This window comes from Ovis aries, chromosome 12 (assembly GCF_016772045.2).
Source record: "Ovis aries strain OAR_USU_Benz2616 breed Rambouillet chromosome 12, ARS-UI_Ramb_v3.0, whole genome shotgun sequence".
Lineage (NCBI taxonomy): Eukaryota > Metazoa > Chordata > Mammalia > Artiodactyla > Bovidae > Ovis > Ovis aries.
In genome coordinates, this window is record NC_056065.1 from 5,360,328 (window position 1) to 5,372,371 (window position 12,044).

General features: G+C 39.3%; 1 pseudogene; it reads right to left on the bottom strand.

The window, feature by feature from the left end:
- Positions 1-9,136: 9,136 nt before the first annotated feature.
- On the bottom strand, positions 9,137-11,827 carry LOC101115221 (chromobox protein homolog 1-like; annotated as a pseudogene).
- Between the last annotated feature and the right edge of the window lie 217 nt (positions 11,828-12,044).

Genomic DNA, 12,044 nt, shown 5'->3' on the forward strand with positions numbered 1-12,044 from the left:
GTGGGATTTTCCAGGCAAGAACACCGGAGTGGGTTGCCATTTCCTTCTCCAATGCATGAAAGTGAAAGTGAAGTCGCTCAGTTGTGTCCGACTCTTCGATACCCCATCGACTGCAGCCTACCAGGCTCCTCCGTCCATGGGATTTTCCAGGCAAGAATACTGGAGTGGGGTGCTATCGCCTTTTCCGGCTGAGCTGTTTAAGACTCCTTAAATTCTCAGAACTTGTATCTAGGTAATTATGCTGATAGATTAAGGAACAATAAGCTGATTAAAACATGAGTCTCCAATATGCAATGATTAGATGATTAGTATGTGTGGAATACATACGTAGAAATCTTTCCTGAGAATGTAAGCTCCTTGGAAGACAAGGAATTTATCTATGTTCTTCGCCATTTTATCACCAGACCCTGAAGAACAGCTGACACAGAATAAGTACTCAATTAATATACATTGAGTAAATGAATGACTTACCCTCCAAGAGATCCTTTTGCTTCTTTAAAAGTTTTGGTACTTAACTAAAGGTGTAAATTTCTCTATTCAGAATACTTAAAAGCCTGGAAGATTCAGGACAAGCAATTTCTTTTATATAGTTTTAAGTAAAAATTGAGATTGAAATCTCAGTTGATCTAGTCCATTCTGTATTTTTAGGTAGTACCAACCATAGCACCCTATGACTGCAGATTACCTCTGGTGAAAACTCCTCAATAAAACATACCTTTTACTTTCTTTCCAGAAATTTTGTGTCCAAATCAACCAGATATCCTTAGTTGGAGACACAGAGGAAAACCTCTGGAAGCCTTTCCTTTTGGAAAAGAAGTAAGTTATACATGTGAGCTGCACCTGGAAAGGGATGAGCTTCAGCCTCACTGGGGAGAGCACCATCTGCTGCACCAGTGACAGCCAGGGGAAAGGAATCTGGAGAGGTCCTGCCCCTCTCTGAGCACTTCCAGCTTAGTGCACACTACCCCGCATTCCAAAAGGCTTCAGAATATCTAAACAAGACTCTCCAAATTTCCGTAATCACAAGGTGGTGTTTATTTGTGCACTTGACAAAATTAAATGCCAAATCAATATAAACAGTTTTAAGAGACATCAACATGTAAGATTCTGATGATCTTTGGTTCTAGTCACTCAGTCGTGTCTCTCTGTTACCCCATGGACTATAGCCCACCAGGGTCCTCTGTCCATGGCATTCTCCAGGCAAGAATACTGAAGGGGATTGCCATTTCCTTCTTCAGGACATCTTCCTGACCCAGGGATTGAACTAGGCTTCCTGCATTGCAGATTGAGGAAGCGGGTGTTGTGCTATACATTACATCTTTTTGATTATTTTATTTATATATTTAACTCTGTCAGGTCTTGGTTGCAGCATGAGGAATCTTTGTAGAGTCAGATGGGGTTTTTCGCTGCTGTGCACAAGCTGTTTAGTTGTGAAGCCACGGCTCAATAGTTGCTGTGCTTGGGCCCCAGAGCACAAGGTTTTGGTAGCTGTGGTATGCAGTCTCTCTAGTTGTGGCACGTGGGCTCCAGAGACACATACTCAGCAATTTCAGTGTTCAGCCTTGTTGTTACGTAGTGTGTGGGATCATAGTTCCCCAATCAGGGATGGAACCTAAATCCCCTGTATTGCGAAGATAATTCTTAACCACCGGACCACCAGGAAATCCATCTAATTAGAATTAGAAGCAAAATGTTGTCAAAGTATAGGAACTTAAAGAAAATATCGTTGAACCTAAATTGGGGTAAATTGACCATCTTCATAGATTTTGGCGAGAAACACAGACCAGCAGAAAACAAAGCATGCAAAATTGTTATTAATAGCCTATTTGGCTGGAGAATGCTGTGCATTCCCTATGAAAATTGGACTACATTGTAAACTAAACACAAAGATTGTTTTAGCCAATATGGGCTATGTGTGTGCATGCTCAGTCATGTCCGACAGACTGAGCCAGACATTCTTCTGTCCATGGAATGTTTCAGGCAAGAATACTGGAGTGGGTACCCATTTCCTTCTCCAGGGGATCTTCCTGACTCAGGGGCAGAACCTGGGTCTTTTGCATTTTCTGAGTTGGCAGGCAGGCTCTTTACCATCTGAACCAAATTCTAAGTGAATAGAAGGCTGACTTGCTCCTTAGCTTTACACTAATTTCAGCTGTTGAAGTTTTCCTTCCCTGGTGAAAAGAAAAAACAAAAAACAAAGAAAGATAAATTCAATGAGAAAATGCATAAGAGTGTATTTCTAAGGTCTGGAGAAGGTTTCCTAAGGTAACCAACACCATGAAGACATGAACATTCAGAAAGTGAAGACAGAAGGAGAAAGGGAATTGTTGAAGTGACTCTTTCACATGACATATTCACTGCTGGAGATCTCTGAAAGAAAAGAGCGATTCTCAAAAGAAACAGACCAAGAACAGACACTCAAGTCATTTTTGCCCTCACTCTTCTCCATAAACACCATGGTTTCAACATGGGGTTTCCTAATGTGCCTGTTTACAAATACAGAGACCTAGTTTAGATTCCCTGAATTAAAAGCAAGAGGGAATCATATAAATTCTGAGATTTTTTTTTTTTTCACCTGACTGAGGGCAAAAAGAGGAGAGGAAGTTGGAGTATGAGATAGCTAGATTGAATCACTGATGCAATGGACATGAACTTGGGCAAACTTCTAGAGATGGTGAGGGACAGGGAGACAAAGAGTCAGACATGACTGTACGGCTGAACAATAACAATAACCTGTACTGAGATGGCAGCCATTATTTTACCAGGCAGACTTTTTAGACTGGAGATCTGCCAGACCATCTTCATGTTCATTTGGCCTTTGGTAGTGGAGAAGGCAATGGCACCCCACTTCAGTACTCTTGCCTGGAAAATCCCATGGACAGAGGAGCCTGGTAGGCTGCAGTCCATGGGGTTGCTAAGAGTCGGACACGACTGAGTGACTTCACTTTCACTCTTCACTTTCATGCATTGGAGAAGGAAATGGCAACCCACTCCAGTGTTCTTGCCTTGAGAATCCCAGGGATGGGGGAGCCTGGTGGGCTGCCGTCTATGGGGTTGCACAGAGTCGGACATGACTGAAGTGACTTAGCAGCAGAAGCAGCAGCAGTGGTGATTTAGCCCAATTCTTGCAACCCCATGGACTAGGAACCTACTAGCCTCCTCTGTCCAATAGGTTATATTTACAAGGGGAAACTCCTTGAACTAGAATCTAGTTATACCTAATATTCAGATTCTAAGTTAAAAAAGAAACTGGCAATACAGATCAAAATATATCCTGTAAAGGATAAATAAATTGAAATATATTGAAAATAAATCAAATTTTCATATTGAGGATAAGTATTTAATTATGTTGATGAGATGATAAATTGGTTTGCAAATCTTCAGACAGAACTGTCTGGGTGCAGAATTGTATCTAGCATAACTTTCACTATATGAAAAAAAAATTGAAAGGGAAGAAGAGGAGAGCTCAGTAGAAACTAAAGGAGAAATTATCAAAACAAAATGGAAATGATTTCTATTTTTCAAAGTATATATACATTTTTTGATTTCCTGCTAATTGAATACAAAGTGAGTCTTTACTCATTGAGCCTAGAGCTATAGGCACAGGGTTTTAAAGCTAAAGCTAGACTTTTATTCAACATACACATCAAACCATGTTTTCTTATAATAACTGTAGATTTGCTGTTATTGTTGGTTTCATTTTGAGGAGATAATATTTATTACCTCATTGTTTTGCAATGGCCTTCCTAGGAATCAGAACTAGAAAGCTAGTGATTGCTTCCAAGTTTCAGAAAACATCTTGAGTTCTGCATTCATGCTTATAAGCCCTCTACTGGGGTTTTGATGCACTGAAGTACACAGACACCAAACCAGGTGGAAGCTGGGCAGAAACACTCTCTCTGTCTCCCTGAAAATGTGGAACATTGAATGGGAGCTGTCTTTTACAGTAAATGCTATAAATAGAAGGTCCAGATAGAAAAACAGACTTCCAGATAGTTTGTTTTCTAATGGATACATGCACAGGCACATTATCTTCAAAGATTACAGGCACATTGTCTTTCCAAAATAAAAGTTTATTTTGTGTGACCTCAAATCTAATACTAGAGAAAGAAGAATGGCATTAGGTATCTTTTTTTAAACTCTTATGTTCTTGAGCTTTTGGTCCCTAGGTCACTGTAATGCCCTAGATCATTTCCAGTTTGCCAAATTGAATATCCAAACCAGTGAAACTGAGTTTCCCATTGGGACATCATTAATGTATGAATGCCATCCTGAGTACCATAGGAAATCATTCTGTATCACGTGTCTACAAAATCTCACATAGTCAAGTGCCAAAGATGTCTGTAAATGTGAGTAAACCCATCACTGGAGTGTTCCCATGGTGTCAAAGTATCAATAAGGTCTTACAGATTATCTCTAATAATTGGTTGTAATGCTTATTTCGTAAGAAAGTTTCAAGGAATATTTGCAGGAAAACTCCATTTGTTACAGGGAAGTACATAATGAATTACTCAAGATAAGGGAAAAATATTTCAGGAGATGCAAACTGTTTGAATAAATAGGAAAGAAAAATTACACTGGTGGGACACATGTAATTTTATATTTTAATAAGAAATTAGAGGCAAATCTAGAGTGGAGACCCCTTTGAAAGTGATGCTTAGTGGGTGGCTAATTCTGAGGCAGTCTGGTGAGGTTCTGCAAGATGTAAAAATCTATAGAACCATCAGAATTGCATGTGCTTTTCTGAAAGTAATAGTCAGATGGGAATAACTTATTATACACTATCAAAAGCTCAGATTAGTCTACCTGACTCCAATTCTGTTTCTTTCCCAAGGAAAATCATATTAAACTCCCATGAATGGGGTGGCTCACATAGATGTAGACACCCACTTGGATCCAGAGTCAATTTCTCTTCTAATAGAGGGTGATTTGCAAGCAACAGCTCTTGGTTCAAGAGTTGCAGGACAGAAATTCTACTTTCTGGGCATATCTCAGAAAGGAGGACTAGGCTGTTTCCATCTGCTTTTAAAAAGGTTGAAGACAGATTTTCAACACCCAATTGAAATGAAGAAAGGTATAATAAGATTTGAGGAAAAATCTGTATCCTTGCTGGAAACCAGAACAGTGCATACAACAAAAGTTAGGTGTTCACTAGGTAGAAAGTAAGAAAATGAGAAAATGTGGAGAGGGCACAGGCAAACCATACACAGAGCCTGAACCCAGAGAAGACACTGCTGTAAGAAAGAGAAGATCATGAAGCAGCTGTGTAGAAAGCAGATCTTAAAGGTGATTTTTGCTAGGGCTGCCATAACAACGCATGACAAACTGGATTGCTCAGAACAACAATAAATTTTATTCTTTTACAGTTTTGGAGTCTAGAAGTAAAAAATCAACATGTCAGCAGAACATGTTCCCTCCAAAGCCTCTGAGGCAGGATGTCTTCTTGATTTTTTTTTTTTTCAGATTATGTTAATCTCAGGCCTTCCTTGGCCTTTTACACATCACTCAGGTTTTTGTCTCTGTCTTCCCATGGCCATCTTTGCTTTGTGTCTGCATCTTCACATGACGCTCTCTTCTCTCTGTGGGTCTTGATGCCCAAGTTTCTTTTTTTTATATGTACTCCAATCTTTTCAATTAGGGCACAGCCTAATGAGATCATATTAATAGGATTATGTCTACAACTACCTTATTTCCAAATAATGTCACATTCATGGTCATTGGGGGTTAGATTTTCAACACACATTTTTAGGGAACACTATTCAACCCATAACAGAGATCCTATGAAAATGTCAGACCTTATGTTTACTGGGCAGCAGTCCCACCTTTGGTGTTTACTGTTGCTCAGCATATGGTGCAATCTCAATCTCACTCCCAGTGGGAGCCTCTGAACTGGTTAGAAAAAACTGGTGAATCTATACTGACCTGATGAACACCCCAAAATAGCTTGTGGCCCTCAGCAACTTTGCTAACAAAGACTTTACTGATCATGGAATCTATAACCCAACAAAATAAGATTAGGATAAATGTGAACACTTATTTCTCCAAGTGCAATATATACATTCTCTGACAGTATCCTCTTTTTCGTGTGTGTTAGTGAATAAGAGTGACCCTCTCAATGGTATAAAATAAAAACCATTGATCTTATGATATATTACATGTTTGCATATGAACAAAAAGCACAAATGTCAGACTAAAATAATCTGGATAAACACACTGGATATTGTAGAAAATTGGAGACTAATAAAAAATTCATCAAATTCTCCTAGAATTAAGCAAAAGGAGAAAGAAGAAAAGAGAAGCTATGTATAAAAGAGTAAGATGATTCAAAATACATGTAACAAAAGTTCCAGAAGGGAAAACAGTAAGTCCATACCTAGCCATTACTAGAGAATATTCTGTATCTCAGGGAAAAATGAGAAAAAAAATTGAGTGCAGATGGGAAATTAATAAGTATAATATCTGCAAAAGAAATTAATATACATTGACATCACATCAATCCTTCACAACACTAATTTGCAGAAGATAGAGTTTCTAATGTTTTATTAAAATTTAGAGATTACATATATACATTAAAATATAAGCAAGGACCCAAAAATAACACCTGTATACTTTCCAGGAAGCATACTTCCCAGGAGAAAGAAAAGATAAACTTATGCAATCATAAGTATTTTTAAAGGATAATGATGAGTACTGGTGAGGTAGAAAATTGGCAAAAACAAACTTGCAGAAACAAATTTCAAAAAATGTTATATTTTCAACAAAGTTATAGAAGCAAATACAATAACAGAACTAGTTGTTAAACAGTGAAACTTTGCAATGTAATCATAATTTAAAAACAATTTCTAAAGTCATAAACTATATCCATAAAACTAGAAAATGAAAGAAAAAAACCCCACAGGCTACACTTTTATCATATAAGAGATGGATTGTTGTTGATGTTCAGTCACTAAGTCACGTCTGACTATCTGAGACTCCATGGAGTGTAGCACACCAGGCTTCCCTATCTCTCATTATCTCTCCAAGTCTGAACAAGCTTATGTTCATTAAATTGGTGATGCCATCCAACTATCTCATTCTTGGTCAGCCTCTACTCTTTTTGCCTTCAATCTTTCCCAGCATCAGGGTCTTTCCAATGAGTCAGTTGTTCTTATCAGGTGGCCAAAATATTGGCGTTTCAGCTTTAGCTAAAGTCCTTCCAGTGGGTATTCAGTGTTGCTTTCCTTTGGGGTTGACTGGTTTGATCTCCTTGTTGTGCAAGAAACTCTCGAGAGTCTTCTCCAACACCGCAATTCGAAACCATCAATTCTTTGGTGCTCAGCCTTCCTTATAGTCCAACTCTCATGTCCATATATGACTACTGGAAAGACCATAGCTTTAACTAGATAGACCTTTGTCAGAAAAATGATGTCTTTGCTTTTTAACATGCTGTCTATGTTTGTATAGCTTTCTTTCCAAGAAGGAAGTGATTTTTAAATTTCATGGCTGCAGTCACCATCTGCAGTGACTTTGGAGCCCAAGAAGAGAAATCTGTCATTGCTTCCACTTCCCCCCCTTTTACTTGCCATAAAATGAAAGGACCAGATGGCATGATCTTCTTTATTTAAATGTTGAGTTATAAGCCAGCTTTTCACTCTCCTCTTTCACTTTCATCAAGATGCTCTTTAGTTCCTCTTTGCTTTCTGCCATTACAGTGGTGTCATCTGTATATCTAAGGTTATTGATATTTCTCCCAGCACTTAAAAAAATAAATCTATATAGCTTTATTAAGACAAAAAACTGACAGTATTGCTATGAAGTTTACATTTAAACAAAAGTTTTCACAGAAACCTAACACATGTGGCTCAGATGGTAAAGCATCTGCCTGCAACATGGGCAACGCTGGGTTGGGAAGATTTCCTGGAGAAGGAAATGGCAACCCATCCCAGTGCTCTTGCCTGGAGAATCCCATGGACAGAGGAGCCTAGTAGGTTACAGTCCATGGGGTCGCAAAGAGTCAGACACGACTGAGAGACTTCACTTTTCACTTTAATTTTTCCTAGATGAAGGTCTAGACGATGTCAGGAACTGATGGATCTCATGATTCAAGACAGCATTTTGTATTTTAGTCCATTCTTAGGATTAAAAAATTTGTTTTGTTTTAAAGTGAACCACTGCCCCAGTATGAAAATTAAATCTTCTCCTGAGACCAGGGCTTTTGAAATCATTCAACTCTTGAACTTGTGCTGTCAGTGACTGAACTCTGCCACCAATGGTTTCAAAGTTCAAAAAACAGAGGCTCCAAGAGTTTTCCACCCCATGAGCAATGGCCCTTTTCTTTCCCTACTCGCCTCCCTCCTATACCACACTCTGCCCTTCCCTAAATACTTCACCAGTGGCTTGGATGGAGAAGCTGATATTTATAACTTCAAAATAGGAAAAGAAAGGCTTGTCAATTTCATGAATTAGCACCTCTAAGACGTAATGATATGCCTGTGTATACACTCCAGTAAAACTTTTCCTCCTCAACCAATTTCCATCCCCTAAACGGTAGCTTTGGTAGCTTCTTAGTTCTTTGTTGGGAACAACAAGCTCAGGCAGAGAATACCTTGGCTTCTAAGTTTCAGGCATTCACAGCTTTTAAACAGTCTCTCATTTAGGTTACCAATGACATTTTTTGAAAGTATACAATATTATGGACACAGAACCCAATTATCATTAGTTGTTCTTTCCTTTGTTTCACCATTCCCCCGAATTTTAACAAAAATGATCCTAACTCATCTCCCTTCTTTCCCACCCCATTCCACCCACCCCAAATAATACACCAGTAACAGACAAAATACAGACACATGCCACGCTGTAAAGATGCGGAGTTAACACTATCGGGAAGAAGGTTGTGTGGGTTGTGGAGTCGCTCTTTGAAGATCTACAGTGTCTCTTGCTCTCCCATACCCCATTCTGCATTTTGCCCTTCATAGGAAGCCCTTTGCTTTTGTTAAAGCAAAGTTCAGAACAGGTTGCCTTGAAACACTGACACTCCTTCCCCTCCACCGGGATGGGTGTGCAAACTATACAGCATGAAACAGCTTTAAAGCACTTGGGCTGCTGCAGGGCACAGAAACTATACTGGCTCTTCAAAGGACAACTTCTCAAACCGCCTTTATGGTGTCAAGACAAGTAGAACTCCTTCTTTCCCCACTTGAAACCCACAGTTGGATATGACAGGGGCTGGTAATTCAAGAGAGTTAATTCTTGTCATTTTTTTGTCATCATCCTCTGAGGGGTAAGAATGCCATGTCAGCCTTTCCACATAGAAGGGTACAACAACTTGTGGGCACTTGACATTGTCTTCCCTGGCAGGGACCAGGTCAGCCTCATTAGAGTTCATTTCATCAGGAATATGAGTTCTCCACTGGAGTCTGTATCTCCAGTAATCCACTCGGGTTTCAAACCCCAGGCAAAGCCTTGTGGCTTTTCTGACTTTTTTTTTTTTCCTTCTTTGGTTTGCTCTCCTCCCCCTTTTCTTCCGAATCAGAATCAGCTTTGTGCTTACCTCCCTGTGATTTTTTCAGTCTCGTGTGCTCTTTTCTGTGACTGCAGAAACTCAGCAATGAGGTCAGGGCAATCCGGGTTCTCTTCTGGCTCCCAATGTGGTATCTTCATCTGAGAACCCCTTCCGCTTTAGGAGATACTCCTCTTTGCCCTTTACCACTTGATGGTTTAGAACTTTTTCCAACACATATTCTTCTTCCTCTTCTTCTAGCACCTCCTCCACTTTCTTCTTGTTTTGTTTTCTCCCCCATAGTGCCCGCCAGCTTTCTGGTATAAAGGATGATGCTGCTAGGGTCTTGCAGTCATCAACCCTCCCTACATTGGTTCAAGCATCCAGACTGTCCTGTCCATCCTCTTCCGAATTTATTATGTTTCCTCTCCAGCCCAATCCCCCAGCCATCCACCCAACCCACGTAGCACTGTCTTGGTCTACTCAGGCTGAAAAGCGGCCCTCCTTCTCCCAGCAATCTTGATTCCAACTTCTAACTCTTCCAATCTGCCATTTTGCATGATGTACTCTGCATATAAGTTAAATAAACAGGGTGACAGTACACAGCATTGTTATACTCCTTTCCCAGTTTTGTATCAGTCAGTGTTCTATGTAGGGTTCTAGCTATTGCTTCTTGATCTGCATACAGGTTTCTCAGAATACAGGTAAGATAGTCTAGAACTCCCATCTCTTTAAGAATTTTCCAGTTTGTTGTGATCCATAGGTTCACATAGTCCAAAGGTTTTTACATAGTCAATGAAACAGAAGTAGGTGATTTTCTGGAATTCCCTTGCTTTTTCTATGATCCAATGGATCTCTGATTCCTCTGCTTTTTCTAAAACCAATTTGTACATCTGGAAGTTCTCAATGCAAGTACTGCTGAAGTCTAGCTTGAAGGATTTTGAGCATAACCGTACTAGAATGTGAAGTGAGCACAATTTTTCATTAGTTTGAAAACTGCCCTTCTTTGAAACTGGGATGACCACTGACTTTTTCCAGTCCTGTGGTCACTGCTGGGTTTTTCAAATTTGCTGACATACTGAGTGCAACACTTTAACAGCATCATCTTTTAGGATTATATCTCAGTGGGAATTCCATCACTTCTACTAGCCTTTTTCATAGTAATGCTTTCTAAGGCACACTTAACTTCACACTCCAGGATGTCTGGCTGTAGGTGAGTGATCACATCATTGTGTGTGGTCTTTAAGACACTTTCTGCAGAGTTCTGTGTATTCTTGCCACTTCTTCTTAATCTCTTCTGCCTCTTTTAAGTCCTTACTGTTTCTGTCCTTTATTATGCCTGTCCTTGCATGAAATGTTCCTTTGGTATCTCCAATTTTCTTGAAGAGATCTCTAGTCTTTCCCATTATATTGTTTTCCTCTATTTCTTTGCATTGTTCATTGAAGAAAGCCTTTTTATCCCTCCTTGCTCTTCTCTGGAACTCTGCATTCAGTTGGGTATATCTTTTCCTTTCTCCTTTGCTTTCCACTTCTCTTCTTTCTTAACCTATTTGTAAAGCCTCCTCAGGCAACCACTTCCCTTCCTGCATTTCTTTTTCTTTGGGATGATTTTGCACACTATCTCCTGTACAATGTTATGAATCTCCACCCATAATGCTTCAGGCACTGTCTACCAGATCTAATCCCTTGAATGTATTTGTCTCCTCTACTGTATAATCATAAGGGACTGGTTTACATAAAATCTGAATGGCCTAGTGGTTTTCCCCACTTTCTTTGCTTAAGTCTGATTTTGCTATAAGTAGCTGATAATCTAAGCCACAGTCAGCTCCTGGTCTTGTTTTTTTTTCTGACTGTATAGAGCTTCTCCATTTTCAGATGCAAAGAATGTAATTAATCTGATTTCAGTATTGATCATCTGGTAATATCTGTAGAGTTGTCTCTTGTGTTGTCAGAAGAGGGTGTTTGCTATGACCCATGTGTTCTCTTGGGAAAACTCTGTTAGCCTTTTCCTTGCTTCATTTTGTACTCTCAATCCAGATTTTCCTATTACTCCAGGTATCTCTTGACTTCCTACTTTTGCATTCCAATCTCCTATGATGAAAAGGATATTTATATATTTTGGTGTTAGTGGTTGGGCGTAGATTTGGATTACTGTGGTGTTGAATAGTTTGCCTGGAAATGAACCGAGATCATTCTGTCATTTTTGAAATTGCACCCAAAAGTGTACATTTTGTTGTCTTGTTCATTATGAGTGCTCCTGCATTTCTTCTATGGGTTTCTCATCCACAGTAGTAGGTTTAATGGTCATCTGAATTAAATTCACCCGTTAAATTCCCACCATTCACCCATTCCCCATTCACCCATTAGTTCACTGACTCCTAAGATATTGATGTTTACTCTTGCCATCTCTGGCTTGACCACACTCAATTTCCCTTGATTCATGGACTTATCATTGCAGACATGGATAGACAATATATATTTGGACACCAAAATGGAGAAAATAGGTGAATATCTGTGTCATTTGTGTATGTAACACACATGAAATAAATTCTTAATGGAACAAAAA